A 15766-nucleotide genomic window follows, 5' to 3' on the forward strand; every position below is an offset into this window, starting at 1 on the left:
CTTTGAAATTTCAGTTTTAGAGTCATCAACTGAAAAATACTAAATATTTTATTTGGAGCTTAACCTAACAAACATTTATAAAGAAGAACATGTTTGGTATCAGGCTTTCTATCACCTGTCATTTTGCTCTCTTGTAAGTAAATTGTGTATTCTTGCAGCCATGTTCTTTGTTAGGCATTACCTTGTGTACAGAATGTTTGTGTAGCACTAAGCATACCAACACTGCAGGTGTGTCATGCTTGATTTGTGGTTCCAGTTAATTGCTTTAACACAGTTTGTAGCAGGTCTCTCTGTCATATATCATTGCTTCTTACTTTGTTTTCTCTGTTGGAGTTTGAAATGACACAAAAGATACAAGTCTGTTGAAGCAAGTGATATTGTATTGTACATGGGGGAGTGATGTGAAGTTCCCCTTTTCATTCTCATCCAGGCTCATTGAAGCATCTATCTTCCTGTTTGTTTTCACTTGTGCAGCCATACTTCTCAGGCTTGGGCTACCAGCTTTCCTCCCTCCTCTCTTCTTCAAGAGTTGCCAAAACATTTGTCACACTTCCCCTTGGTATGTTCCATTCTGTGACTTACTGCATTTGAATCTTTGTTCTGGTGGCATGAAATAGAGTAGGATGGGGCAATTCATTTCCCCTTTCATTATCATGGATGTTGGATTTGATTTCATAAAAAAATTAAAAATATGAATTACCTTTCTTTGGAAAGCCAGGAAATCTGAGATTCTTTTTTACTTTGAGGCTCTATAATTGTGTTAACGTCACCCACAGAACTGGAAAGCATAAGTCCGAGTTGTCTGTAATTCAGATACACAGTAGAATCATCCAGAATTTTTAAAATATGGGCTTCTGGGAAGGGGAAATGATTCAATGGGTATGGTATGTTGAATAGACAGGAGGATCTCAGTTTGAGTCTCAGGACCTCATGTAAAAGCAGGATAGGTCATATTTATCTCCATGATCTCAGTGCACCTATGGCAGGTATAGAAGAAGAGTAGAAAGGAGGTGTAGAGAGGTGAATCTCTAGAAACTGTAGGCCATAGTCTAGGGAGTGTTGTGGCAAACACTAATAATAGCAAAGCAACTCTATCTCAAGAAAAATAAAAGACAAGAGTCAAGACCCAAGGTACACTGACATGCACCATGAAATGTTTGCCCAAGTGCATGCATGCACCTCCTCCACACATTCATACACAAATAAAAATAAATAAATACAAGTTTCCCAGTTCTCCTTCTAGAATTTCTGATTCTGTAGGTTAGGGTGTTTGCAGGGCAGAACTGGTATTTCTCACAAGCTGTGTGGAGGTATGTTGATGGGATTAATTTCAGGACTACGTTTTAAGAGCTACTGGCTTAGATAATATCTGAATTTCCATAAATTATAGTGGTTTGTGACCAGGAGTAAGAAAATGATCCATATCAGCATACTTCCAATAAACTATGGAGCTTGACAATTTCCATAATTAGCAATGAGATGGAGTGTACTCTTTATATGTCCCCTGGCATCTTCTGACTGAATTTGCATAAAACATTATAGGACTTATAGGAATTTATTATAGGAATTCAAAATTGAATACATGATGGACCTGGTCAGCCAGTGTTTACATTTTAGAAATTTATAAGGCTGTAACAGCAATCCAATTTATGAATAGGTTTATCCCTAAACATAAAGATTTTATATAAAAATCATTCTGGTGAAGTCTATCTATGATTACTTAGTGTGCCTGGCAAAATACAGATCCTTAAGGTTGATGGTCATAGGAATTTCATGATTGGTTGTGAGCCACCATGTGGTTGCTGGGATTTGAACTCAGTACCTCATGAAGAGCAGTCAGTGCTCTTACCCGCTGAGCCAACTCACCAGCCCCCCGAATATCATGATTGGAAATGAGGTTTATACTATACCCTGGTTGTTATAAATGTAAGTTAAAATGTGTATATTTGACCAGAATTTCTCGTTTGTATCCAGGGAAGCAGTTGCAAAATTTGTTTAACTGTTATTGTGCTTGGTTCTTGTGTTTTAAAGGAAATAATCAGATCTGCCTAATAAATATGAGGTAAGCTCATTAATTATACTGTAATTCATGTGGCATTTGGTATAACTGTTTCAAAGATCATTCACATTGAATATTTGACCTTTTACATTATTAAATATAATATTTCAACATTGTTAAGTGTTGTGTTATATATAACATACAAAATTAGAAAGAATATTTTATTCAGTTGCCTTCTTGAAAGAATTTAGGCACCCTAATACTAATTTCTAAACGGTGTGGATTCCATTAATGACAGAAATTGTCCTACTAACTGTAAACAGAGCAAAAATCTTTAGATGAGACTGTACTGAACTTGCTGATAAAATGATCCCATATAGGAAAGACATTTAAAAGAGCAGAACAAAATTTCAGCTTAAAACTTTAAAATAGACTGAAAATTATTGAATATAAGAAGTTATCAACTATCAAGTAGCAAGTAGGGGGCATGGGAGGGGTTTTAGGGAAGATAGCTGGGAGGGTCTGGAGGGAGAAAGGGTTTAGGGAAGTTGATATAATACTACTTCAGTTAAAAATATTTTAAGAAATAAGCAGTAAAAGACAACACATGATCTCCTCTTTACTATTAATTAAATATTTAAGACATAAATATCAAAACTTACTCTCCAAGGTCAAGTAAGTTAATATAAGTTTTTCCTTAATAATAAAGAAAACTTGTTTGCAAGGCCAGATTATTATAACTGTTTCTCTTATTCTTATTTTGTAAAAAAATTCAGGTAATCCTTCAAATATGTAACAATATTATCAGGAAACTGTGACAATTATTAACTGATAGTTATTAAGCATTGTATATTTGCATATTGCAATGGTTCATTTTAATGTCAACTTGTCACAAATGAGAATCACTGGAATAGGGAGCCTCACCTGTAGAATTATCTTTATTGTTTTAATTGATGTGAGAGATTTAACCCCTGAGTGTAGAGTATGGTTGGCACCTTCTGGTAAGAGCCCAGATAGGAGGGGCATAGTAGAAGGGCTGTATTTCACTTCACTTTTTGCTAACCTGACCTTTCCTCTTGATGATGAGCCTTCCTATTTCCTTCTTAGATGATTCATTCGGTTCTTACTGTTTCCTTTGAGATGATCAGAAGTAGTGTTTCTAGGTTTCCATCTCTGACTAAAGGCCAACAGCTCTTCAAAAACCTCCCAGGTTGTGGTGCAAAAGTAGGAATGCTGAAACACCAATCCTTGTGAACTGAGCAAATACCCATCCATTGTGAGATAGGCTTTGTGAGACTATTCCAGATAATGAGGGCCAAGCCTCAAGGACTGAGAAACTCAGCCTCTCAGCCTCTCAGCCTTTCAGATGAGACACAACTTAATAATTTAATGAAGAGCTAATAATTCTCTGTCTGTCTGTTTCTCTCTCACTCTCTCTCTCTCTACACACACACACACACACACACACACACACACACACCATCCTACTGGCTCTGTTTCTCTAGAGAACCTTGATTAAGAAATATATATATATTTGTATACATATCTATATAAATATACATGCATAATAAATTGCTTTATATTACATCAGGATTTATGTGTGATAAAACTGTTGTGGAACAGTATGGCTTGCTATGCATTTTCTTTTACGCATGAGAAGTCTTAATAGTGTCATAGTTTCATGGAATATTAAATGAAGAACACAAACCTGCAGAAACAGGTATAATTACAATTAAGGTATCACTTATTTTGTAGGTGGCTATGTTATTTTAAAAATACCTATATTTGTTTCACCTTTTCAATCAGCATTTTCTTTCTTGGGTCATTGCTTGTCGTTACTCATTTTTTGTGACATTTCTCAATAGCTGTCAAGAGCACCTTCAAACCTTGTTCTTCTTATTCTATCCTCTATTAAAGAACAGGGGAAATAAAACCACCTTACACGTGTTCATGAACTTTTACTCGTGAGATAAAAATACTTTTTTGGTGACTATTTTAATGTCTTCATTGGTCATTTAATAGTTAAATTATTTTAATAAAGACAGCAGTATGGGTGTCTCCTTTACACTATAATCTACAGAACAGGGGCTATTTTCCATTATGTCCTGTGCAGCCTCTGACTTACTCATGATCCTTAGTTATAATAGTTGTTAATGAGTAGGTGTTTAACCTCTCCATCATACGACTCCATTTTCATCATGAAACTGCATTAATCACAGCTTGCTCATATATTTTATCCTGCAACCCTTAACTTTCATAGTACAAAGGGATGCCTTATTGACAGAGTAGAAGTTTATTTTAACTTTTTATATCCAGTCCTGTAGATACTCCCTTTGGTAGACAACTCACCAGAATCAAAGCCAGAGAGAATTTGATTCATGCACATCCAGAATCTTTGAGCAGTCTGGATCTGATGAGCAAGCACTTACATTCATAGGAAACACTTGATATAAGTTTTTATGGAATGCTAGTACTGGAACCCTAGGATGCTAGGACATTAAAGTGCCATGAATGCTAGGCAAATGTTCAAAACCAAAGGTCTATCCACATATTGCCTTGGGATTCTCCAAGAATGGGTCAGAAAGAGTCGAGTTAGAGGCCGAACCAGTCCTGTCCTAATTCTCATACTCTATGCTGTAATTGTGGTCACAGGTTGTAGATATAAATAGCAACCACAACAGAAATTCTTCATCTAAGGGTTTATGTGAGGAAAGCATGAACATGAGAACAAGCAACAATTGTGTGTGTTCAGGCTACTAACATTCCAGTGTGCAGACAGAACACAGAGAAAGTTCAATCAATGGGTAAGGAATCCCTTTTTAAGTCTCCTTGTTTCTAATCAGGACTCAAAGGAATAAATGAGAATGTATAACTCTTATTATAGAATATGAAACTCCACAGAGCCATAAGTTGTTTACATAATTTAACTGTTAATTAAGGAACATTTTCTAAACTCCTAACATGTAGACTTGACTTCAATGATCTCAGCAGCTGACTTGCTTAGAAACTTTAATTAAGCTGCTGTGGGGATCTGGCATAAGGAAACACTGTCTGCTCACTCATTGCCTCCATGAAAGTACTCTAGACTCAGAACCTTAGACCTTCATTCCCAGAGCTGAAGCAACAGACAAATTCTCAAAAACTCTGATTTGGTCATTTGATTTGTTCTCTTTGAGCAGTCTGTCACAAGAAAAACAACCCGTGCAATTTTGTGGAGAGAAGAACAATCTTCTCTCTGAATTACCTCTGTTTTTATTTGGCCGAATGATTTTTGATTGTTAGAGTTTTGGATAATATATCCCCTAAGATCTCCCTTCAAGCTTTTCTACATTCTATTTTCCAAAGTGTGGGTCATCGTCATTTCTGTGAATCTTGGCTACTCACTAGATCCTTCTGGAATTTCTTTCATCAGATGATCAAGTTCAGACAGGTTTTGTATGGACATAAATCCTCTTGGTTTTCTCTGCACATTTTATATCTAAGTTACTGCATTCAATGTACTTACTTTTCACTGCAGGCTTGCTTTTTATTTACAGGGAACTTTCTCAATGCTGTATAAAATATACTTTCCCCTTATTTATTAGTAATTTTTTGAAAATAATTATCAAATATGTGTGGTATTATTAGCAATTATGCTCTTAAGAAGGAAGCATTTCAAAAATACAATATTGTAGTCACAAACATTATACGATACCCTGTAGAAGTTTTAATTTATCAAGGTACTTCTTTAACATTCAAAGGTTATTTAGCAACACAGTCAATAATGTTATGAGTGTTAGGAGACAAGAAGTCTTTATAGTTAAATAAATCATTACAATATCATAGGCAATGTAAAGTAAGACAACTTTTATTAATTGACCTTTATTTAAAATTTTTTTCTGATGGACTTTTAACCTACATTTAATGCATTTTTTAACAGAAACTAATGATATACTCTTTACAAAATTTTCCTAGTAATAAGAGCAAAGAAGTTTCTCGAGGAAGTTTCTACTTTCATTATTTTAAATTCATGTTGGAAGTAATTCTATTTTAATTTTATTTAAGTAGATAATTTTCTCTAGAAATTTGGGACTAGGTACATATAATAATAAGTATTTGTTAGAAGTCAGTTTTACAAAGGGAAAAAAGGACATGATTACTAGCTTTTGAGAATTGTGGTCTAGTGTAGAAGTTGGCAGGACATAGTTAGACATATGCCTATATCAAGCATAATGTGGCTCTAAAGGGAGAGAAAAGATAGATGTGGGTGCCAAGAAAGATCCTTTGGTGTGCTCAGACCTTGGTAATGGTTCACAGTGAGAGACAAACAGACCTGCAAGAAATGTATTAATGAAGGTGGTCTAGAGAGGGTATAATCTCAAAGATGGGATCTGGCAATGGAATTCTCTGCTTGCCTTATTTATAATAAACCTTGACATTAGCTAATGGAGAACATTTCTTCTATAAGCCCTGTTGTCTTTAATTTAAATTTTATTTTAAAATTATAATCATTCTCATTTGGAAAAAGAATCCCAGGTGTAGCTATACAATTTTGTTTTTGTGTAGGTATGTGTGTGTGTTTATGCATGTGGAAGCCAGATAATAAACACCCCAGGTATTGTTTCTTATGTGCTATCATATTTAATTTTTTATCTATCTATCATCTATCTATCTATTTATCTATCTATCTATCTATCTATCTATCTATCTATCTACCTGCCTACCTATCATCTATCAGCTGTGTGTGCATGTGGTGTGTGTGTGTGTGTGTGTGTGTGTGTGTGTGTGTGTGTGTATTGTCAGAGGACAGCTTGTAGGAATCAGATCTCTCTTTCTATTTAGTGGGTTCCGGGGATTGCCAAGTCATCAGCCTTGACTGCAAGTGCTTTTACCTGATCCATCTTGCCAGTCCCTTATCCAATTTTTTGTTGAGTAAGTGTTTCTTATTGATCTACAGTTAAATTAATTGGTTAGGCTACTTGCCCAGTGAGCTAAAGAAATCAGTCTGTACTTACTAATGTGCTAAGATCACAAGCATGTACCACCATGTCCAGACTTTTAAAAGTGGGTTCTGAGTTTGGAACTCAGGTACTGTGGTTGCAAAGCAAGCAATTTACTTGCTGACCAATCCTGTTATCATTGCACAGAGTAACTTGTAGGAATTAAGAATAAATGATTGACATTGGTTAGACAGGAAGCCAATATGAGGAGACAGGAGGGCGAGGGTTGGGAGAAAATATACCCTATCATGAAGCTTTCAAAGTCTCACAGAGGACATGAGACTTTAAATAGGGCCATCAGTGGATTTTAATCAGTGCTTCAGAGCAGGCAAAATTACCATTACCAAAATTAAACAGACTGGGTGTTGCTGGTAATGGAGGGATGGATCACAGCAGGCTATAGAGAAGAAACTTAATTAGAGACATACACTATGTGGCTGTTTTAACAGTTCACATCACCCCCAAAATGTTTGGAGACCCTGAAATGATCAGTTAGCTATAGAAACATTGGCTAAAAATCAGATATATTGCAATTTAGGTTTGATAGCAACCAAGCCAAGTAAGTCCCTAAAGAGAGGAAACAATTTAAATACCCAACTATGGGTGCTGATGATATCAAGTAAGATACAGATATACTGGATGGAATGTCACATAGCTATTATGAATGCTACTTTATGAGCATTAAGGATGCAGGGGCACTCCCAAGATATATTGCCAAGATAAATGCTGATTAAAACACAGCCTAGAGATGTGACCTAATGAGGAAAGTCCTATATATGCACACAGGAGTACCTGAGTTCCCATCTTTAGTACCCACTGAAAACAACAGCAACAGAAACAGCAACAACAACAAAGGCATCATAGTACATGCCAGTAACCTCCACACTGGGTAAGGGAAAGTAAGTGAGTACTTAAAACTCATTGATCAGCTCTTCCAAAGGTCCTGAGTTCAAATCCCAGAAACCACGTGGTGGCTCCCAACCATTAATAATGAGATCTGATGCCCTCTTCTGGTGTGTCTGAAGATAGCTACAGTGTACTTACATATAATAATAAATAAATCTTTAAAAACAGAATAAAAAAACAAAACAAAACAAAACTCATTGGCCATGCACTAGCTAATCATTGAATGGTAGCAGCATTGAGAGACTCTATCTAAAAAAATAATTAAGTAGAAAATGAAATGTACCCACACATATAAAGCATGCATGAACACACACACACACACACACACACACACATTATATATATGTGTGTGTGTATATATATATAATACACACATATATTTGGAATACATTTAAAATGGAAAGTTTGCCTAGACAATGTCAATTATTCCTTCTTTATACTCAGAAAAAAATAAATGATTTCAAGGAATTATTTGATCCCAAAGGATTCTCTTTTAGCTGGAAAGGTAGATAACAGATTATAAAAACAATCTTTCTGTTATTTGCAATTTATGTTCCTAGACTCTTTGCAGACAAGGAAGACCATATGTTAAAGTTATGGCCCATGAAATGGAAAGAGAAGTCATATATAAATCCTGGAAACATTTTATTCAGTAATTAAGGAAAACAAGCCTTGAAAATATTTCTGCTCTTTCTTTTAAGAGTGAATATGATGTCTTGAGTTACAGCAGCCATGAGAATTAGCTGGTAAGCATGAAGACAGGAAGAAATTGGAAGAAACACAAAGACCTTGAGCCACAACATCATCACCCAATAGGAGAGGACAATTATATTTTATTTAAGGAAAAAGCAAATAAATATCCTGCCAACCTAATTTATTTTATGTCAGTTATTCTTTATTTTACTTGGAAAAACAGATAAAGGAAGGGAAGGAGGGAAAGAGGGAGGGAAGGGGAAGAGGAAGGGAAAAGTGAAAGGAAGGAAAGAAGAATTTGGGGAAAATAAAAGAAATAAAGAAATCCTTATTATGAGGCCCACTAGCAAAGTGGACTTCTGGGATCCTAACAACCATTTCCTTCTGTTCTATTGTAAGTATTTTGCTTCTAAGTCCTTTGTGCAAACATGTTTGGGAGGTGAGAACAGCTTCCCACAACTTGCCTATCGGAATGTACACATGCATATGTTATATTTTCTTATATGGTTTCTAAAGTGATGTCTCCCTTGAGATAAAGAAATGTGAGAGTTAACTTATTTTTGCTAGTTTATGAAGGGCAGGAAGTGGCTTACAGTGCCTTCTGAATCATCTGTGGGAGCAGACAAGTCACTATAGCCACTGTGGGCTGTATTACTGTCAGAGTGCTTTCCTTGGTTGCTTGACTGCAACTCAGGGTTGCATGTTGCCTGCTACTGGGGTACACTTGAATGCCTCCTTTGATTAAATCTAGGACATCATCTTACTAGTTCAGGAAGAGACTCATTGTCTTAGTGTTCCCCCACCTAGAGTCTGGAGAACAAAACTTGGAATTCTTTGGTATTTTTTTCAGCTAAGCATGAAATATTTAAGAATTGAAGGAACATAATGTAATAATACTGACTTTGTATTCTGGGTCATCTTAAGCCTTGAAAACAGGAGAGAACATCTGTTAAGAAAAATAACTATAAACTCACCTGTTAGATTTTGAATTTCAAAATGCCCCCTTGGCTTGGCTGCCACCTAGTGGGTTTTTGAACTGGATTCTAGGGCCTCTGATTTCATAATGGATTTCATATGCACTGATGGATTCATAATTTATTGGTATTACTGTGAGAAGCTGACAGCTAGAAGGCAAGGCATAGTTGAAGAAAGCATACACATACAAATACACACACACACAAACACACAAACACACACACACACACACACACACACACACACACACATGCAATACATTCCTATAACTTATGCCTCTTCCAGAATCTTAGATAAAATAACAGTAACATTCATGAACATTTTTAAATGGGGCAAATTAATCAAAGGTATCCAAACATTGGTTCAGAAACTCAGGTTGGCCAAGAAAATGGATACGTATTACCAATCATTATAACATCTTTATATAAAAGAAATGGAATTCAACTATTATGGGAAAAATGGAAAATACGTGGAGCTTTTGCAGAAGACTTTTCTTTCCCAAATGATCAGATCTGACAAAATAGAATAAGATGTTTTTGTGTGATGGCAAGCCTCTCAGACATGTATGCAAATAAACCACAATAGATGAATAGTGTTTAATAATAGTACTTAATATACTTCCATAGAATACTCTGTGTAATTTCAACACGTAAGTGATTTCTGGAAAGAGACACTAAGTAGAAGCAAAATAAATGTGTGATGATTTAGCTTCTTTGTATGAGCAATTTAAAAATATAATAAGGTGGAAATAAATTGTAATATAGCAAAAATTAACATCCTGTTTAATGAAAAGCTCCTCAGTTGAATATATAACAGAAAATGTTAAAATACTTTGAAATTGAGGAAATCCATAGATTAGTGCCATTAGAATTGTTTTGATATTTTAGTGCAGTAGAAAAAGGAAGCTAAATTGAATGATTCTGATTGTCTTTATATAGCATACTAAAAATTTAAAAAACTTAAGATGCAGAGAAATTTTTATCCAGAATACAGACATGCCACACACCTTTAATCCCTCTAGGTGTAATACAGATACCTTTTACACACCTTTAAACCCAAAAAATGAAAGTAAGGGTAGTTTATAGAAGGAAGCAGTCATGTTTGAAAGTGATGTCTAACTGAGGGATAGACAAACTGACAAATCTGAGAAAGATTTGACAGAGTGAATCAAAGATAGGATTTTCCAACTCACAGGAGAAGAGCACAGAAAAGATTTTACCAGAAAAGTTTTACTGAGACAAGTTACAGACAGACAGAATGAGCTAGAGAATAAGAAGGAGCCAGATGATTAGAACAGATTGCCAGAGTAAGTTTAAGGCCAATCAGAGCAATTCAGTGAGAAGCCAAGAGAAGCCAATTTGAAGCAGTTATCTTGGAGGGGAGTTTGGTCCCGAACAGATGAGTTGAGCCAGCCAATCAGAGTTCAGAAAGAATTAGAAAGGGTGAGCTTAATCAGCAGCAAGTCTTCAAGATGCCAATTCATCTGGTGAATAAAAGCTACTTTTACATAAAAATAGTAAAGAAAACCCAAATCATGAGCCCATATAGACCACAGTGCTTCTTTTCTTGCTGATTGCAGCCTATCGCCTTACATTTTATATGCTGGGAGAAGAGTATTATAATTACTTTTAATGCTTTTACATGAAAGGCAACGTCTTGCAGAATCAAGCTGTGCAGTTAGGGTTAGAGGATTTCTCAGATAATGGCATCTAAGGTTGTTGTTGTTTTTAGAGCATTTTAGAGATGACCAGGAGAGGTCACATCTTGAGTATATTAGCCCACATAATCCCTAAATGGCTTTTAACATTGCACTCATCTTACGCCTTAAATTTAGTAAAGCCATTTCATTTAATAGTTTATTGACTTGGTAGGGGTATTTTTGCCATTTTAGATGCCTATAAGAAGAATGCTGGAAATATTTAAGCAGAGCTAAAGAACAGACTTATTTTTTTCTTTTTATGTGGAAATTCATGAAGAGATACTTTATTACATTTAGCAGTAATGGACAGTCTCAATGATTTTGAAATAATGGTTCCTTTTCATAAGCTGTCTGTTACATTTTGTCTCAGGGTCAAGTGAAATTTCATGATTTCATTTACTTATAAGTAAAGGTTAGATTTGTAAATTCTTATCTCACCATACAATTGTCAGCATACTGCTGTTGACAAAATTTTTATTTAACAAATAATTATTTCTAATAGAATGTGGAAAACAATGAAAAAACAGTTAATATGTCAGGAAATAGTTTCACTTGGCTTACAACTCCAGTATCTTGTTTTCATGCCAGAATATAAGCAGTAATGGAAAAATAGCAAAAATCTTGGTAAATAACAGTGAATATTATTTATTTCACTGTTTATATGAAGGTTTTTGATAGAAATATGAAATTCTGCTTAAAAATTAGTGAATTACTAACAAATACTTGTATTTTAGACATTAATAAATAGCACCAGCCTTGTCATTAAGCTTCCTGCTCACAATTACACTGCCAGCACCAGGCAGAGAATTTCAACAATGTCTACATGGCTCAAAATAGTTCTCTCTGCATTAACAGTATAATTAAGTTAAATAAAATGGCATATCATTAAGCTAATTGTATTTGTCATCTTAAAACTTATGAATGTCAGTAAGCTGATAATTTACTCCTAAATTCTATAATTAATAAAAATAGCATGTATTATTTTAATTTCCTTAAGAACTTCCAAAATTACTTAAAATTAAAAGAAAATGCTTTTCTCTACAAATATGTAAGACTGACTAAATTTTTAGATAACTAAATTTGTACAGAGATGTGAAAAGATATAGTTACTTTCTAGCTTTTTGTTAACATTGTTAAAATGGTTACATTATTATGTATGTAATAGTATATTATATATTTAAACAAAATAACTACTTTATTGTACAATAAAATATACATATAGATATGATGCAAATAAGATACAGAAAAGTTGCACAAAAGCCTAGCTTCATATCATAGTTAATCACTGTCAGTCTGAATGAATTTGGGGTTAACTAGGAAACGTGAATGTGGGTGAAGATGTGTCTACAGAGGCTTGAGGAGGAAGATGCTTCCTGAATGCTTGTGGACCATCCTATCTGCTGGAGTCTTGGACTATATGAAAAGAAGAAAAGAGCTCTCTGTGCTTCTTGACTATGGGTATAGCCTCCTCATGCCATATATCCCTACCATTCTACACCTGTAGATTGTGAGCCAAAATACACCCTTCCTTTAAAGTTGCTTTTGTCAAGTATTTTGTCATAGTAAAGAGAAAAGCAACTGCTATACTCAATAAGTTATTTTAAGCATATTTATTCCTGTAGTCTTTGAGCCCTTGTAACTATCATTCATATCAAAGCACAGAACTTTGCTTTCCTGACTCAAATCCCCTCAATATGCTCATCCTTGCACATTTCACTTTCTCACTTAAAGTAAGTAGTCTTCTCACCTTTGCAGTAATCACTTATTTATTAATCTCCATATTTATCCTTAGCCCACCTGGAACCTATCCTCAGGAGCCCCTCCTCCTAGCTCAACACACACCTACCAACTTCTTCTCTTGGCACAGTCCCAGAGCCCCTTATTTTTTCCTGGTGGCCCCACTTCAGTCTTTCCTTCTAGCCCATCTCTATTGCTAGTGACTCTGCCAACTGATAATACTTTTTTCTACCAGAAGCCCAAAGCTATCACACTAGGCTGATACTCAGGTAGTAGACCTTTATTCTCTTTCCTATCCTTTGTACTAGTCTCCACAGACTTACCCTTAGTTCTGCTGCAGCCTGTCTGCTTGAGCTCACCTCCCGCACCTGAGCCCATCTCCATCCCCTTAGGATTTGTTCTCTTGGTTCTGACCCAGGATCTCCAAAGCTCTTCTTTATCACCTTTCTCAGATTTTCTTTCTAGCCAATCTCCTATTTTTGTGGGTACCTCACAGATATACATAACTGTTCTCTACAAGGGAAACCATGTCTACTATCCTGGGTTGGGACTCAGGGACTCTACAACTGCCACACTTGATTCAGAATGAGCATCAGCATCCAAAGAATAGAATAACCACCCAACCATGAGACCAGATATCTACAACAAAAAAGGACTTCAAATACTATAATTCCAGATGCCTACTTCCCAGCACAAAACCAGAAACAGGAGCAATTTAAAAAATACACCTCCTCCAGAAACTGCCAACTGTATTGCACCAGGTTCCAAGAATATTATAGAAGAAAATTACCTTAACTAAAGAAAAAGATGGCCATAAATGTACAAGAAATCTACAGAACATCAAATAGATGGAGTCAGAAAAGAAAATCTTCTCATTACATAATAATCAAAACACTAAATGCAAAGAACAAAGAAAGATTGTTACAAGTTGTAAAGGAAAAAAAGGCCAAGTAACTTACAAAGGCAGACCTATCAGAATTATACCAGTCTTCTTAACGGAGACTCTAAAAGCCAGAAGATCCTGGACAGATTTCATCCAGACTCTAAGAGAACACATACTATACCCAGCAAAACTCTCAATCACCATAGATTGAGAAACCAAGATATTCCATGACAAAACCAAATTTAAAGCATATAATTCTACTAATCCCACCCAAAGGAGGATACTGGAAGGAAATCTCCAACATAAGGAGGATAACTACACCCAAGAAAACATAAGAAATTAAACATTTCACATCACACCCAAAAGAAGAGAATCATACATACATAATACCACTTCCAGCAACAAAAATTACAGGAACTAACAATCTTCTGTGTTTAATATTTCTCAACATTACTGGACTGGATTCCCCAATAAAAATACACAAGCTAACAGACTGGATACATAAATAAATGCTGGACACAGCATTTTGCTGTATACAAGAAATATAACTCAGTGACAAAGACAGACACTGCCTCAGAGTAAAGGGTTGAAAAAAAGTTTTCCAAGTAAATGGTCCCAAGGAAAAAGCTGGAGTTGTCATTCTAATATACAATAAAACAGACTTTCAACCAAAAGTTATCAAACAAGATGGGGAAGGTCACTTCATATTCATTAAGGGAAAAATCCACCAAGAGGAAGTCTCAATTCTGAAGAAATATGCCCAAATGCAAGGGCAACTACATTTGTAAAAGAAATGTTAACTAAAGCTCAAAACACATATTGAACCTCATAGAATAATAGTGGGAGACTTCCAACACCCCACTCTTACCAACAGTACAGGTCATTGAAAGAGAAACTAAAAAGAGAGAGTGAAACTAACAGAAGTTATGATACAAAGGGAGTTAGCAGATATCTACAGAACATTTCACTCCAAAACAAGAGAATAATACCTTCTCCTCAGCACCTTCTTCTCAGCACTGCTCCAAAACAGCTTATAATCAGACAGAAAATAATCCTCAACAGATACAAGATGATTGAAATAATCTCATGCATTCTATCAAATCACCGCTGACAAAGGCTGGATTTTAAAAGCAACAAAAACAACAGAAAGCCCACATACTCATGGAAACTGAACAAATCTCTGCTCAGATCAGGGATGAGATAAAGAAAGAAATAATAGACTTTATAGAATTTAATGAAAATAAAAACATATCATCTCCAAAATTGTGGGACACAATGAGAGTAGTGTTAAGAAGAAAATTTGTAACACTAAGTGCCTTCATAAAGAAATTGGAAGCTGGGCGGTGGTGCCACACACCTTTAATCCCAGCACTTGGGAGGCAGAGGCAGGCCGATTTCTGGGTTCGAGGCCAGCCTGGTCTACAGAGTGAATTCCAGGACAGTCAAGGCTATACAGAGAAACCCTGTCTCGAAAAAACAACAACAACAACAACAACAAAAAAAACAAAAAACAAAAAACAAAAAACAAAAAACAAAAAAGAAATTGGAGAGATCACATACAAGTTACATAACAGCACACTTGAAAGTTCTGGAACAGAAAGATGCAAACACACCCAAGAGGAGTAGACAGCAGGAAATAGTCAAACTCAGGGTAGAAACCTACCAGTTAAAAACAAAGAGAATGATACAAAGAATAAACAAAACCGAGAGCTAGTTCTTTGAGAAAATAAACTAGATTGATAAACTCTTAACCAAACTAACTAAAGGGCACAGAGATAGTGTCCAAATTAACAACATCAGAAATGAGAAGCACCAAAAGAAATGTTTAACATCCTTAGTCATCAGGGAAATGCAAATCAAAACAATCCTGAGATTCCACTTCACACCAGTCAGAA

General features: G+C 35.4%; 1 protein-coding gene and 1 long non-coding RNA gene across 2 annotated transcripts in view; one reads left to right on the forward strand and one right to left on the reverse strand.

Moving 5' to 3' along the window:
• The window catches only part of Dok6 (docking protein 6), a 450168-nt gene that overhangs the window by 26788 nt on the left and 407614 nt on the right, over nucleotides 1-15766 (reverse strand). The gene's annotated exons all lie outside the window — the stretch shown is intronic.
• On the forward strand, nucleotides 1999-8757 carry LOC116087447. The gene is made up of 2 exons (XR_004117439.1): nucleotides 1999-2062; nucleotides 8586-8757. It is a non-coding gene; the product is annotated as an uncharacterized LOC116087447 (long non-coding RNA).

The sequence above is a fragment of the Mastomys coucha genome, unplaced genomic scaffold (assembly GCF_008632895.1).
Source record: "Mastomys coucha isolate ucsf_1 unplaced genomic scaffold, UCSF_Mcou_1 pScaffold13, whole genome shotgun sequence".
NCBI classification, from domain to species: Eukaryota; Metazoa; Chordata; class Mammalia; order Rodentia; family Muridae; genus Mastomys; species Mastomys coucha.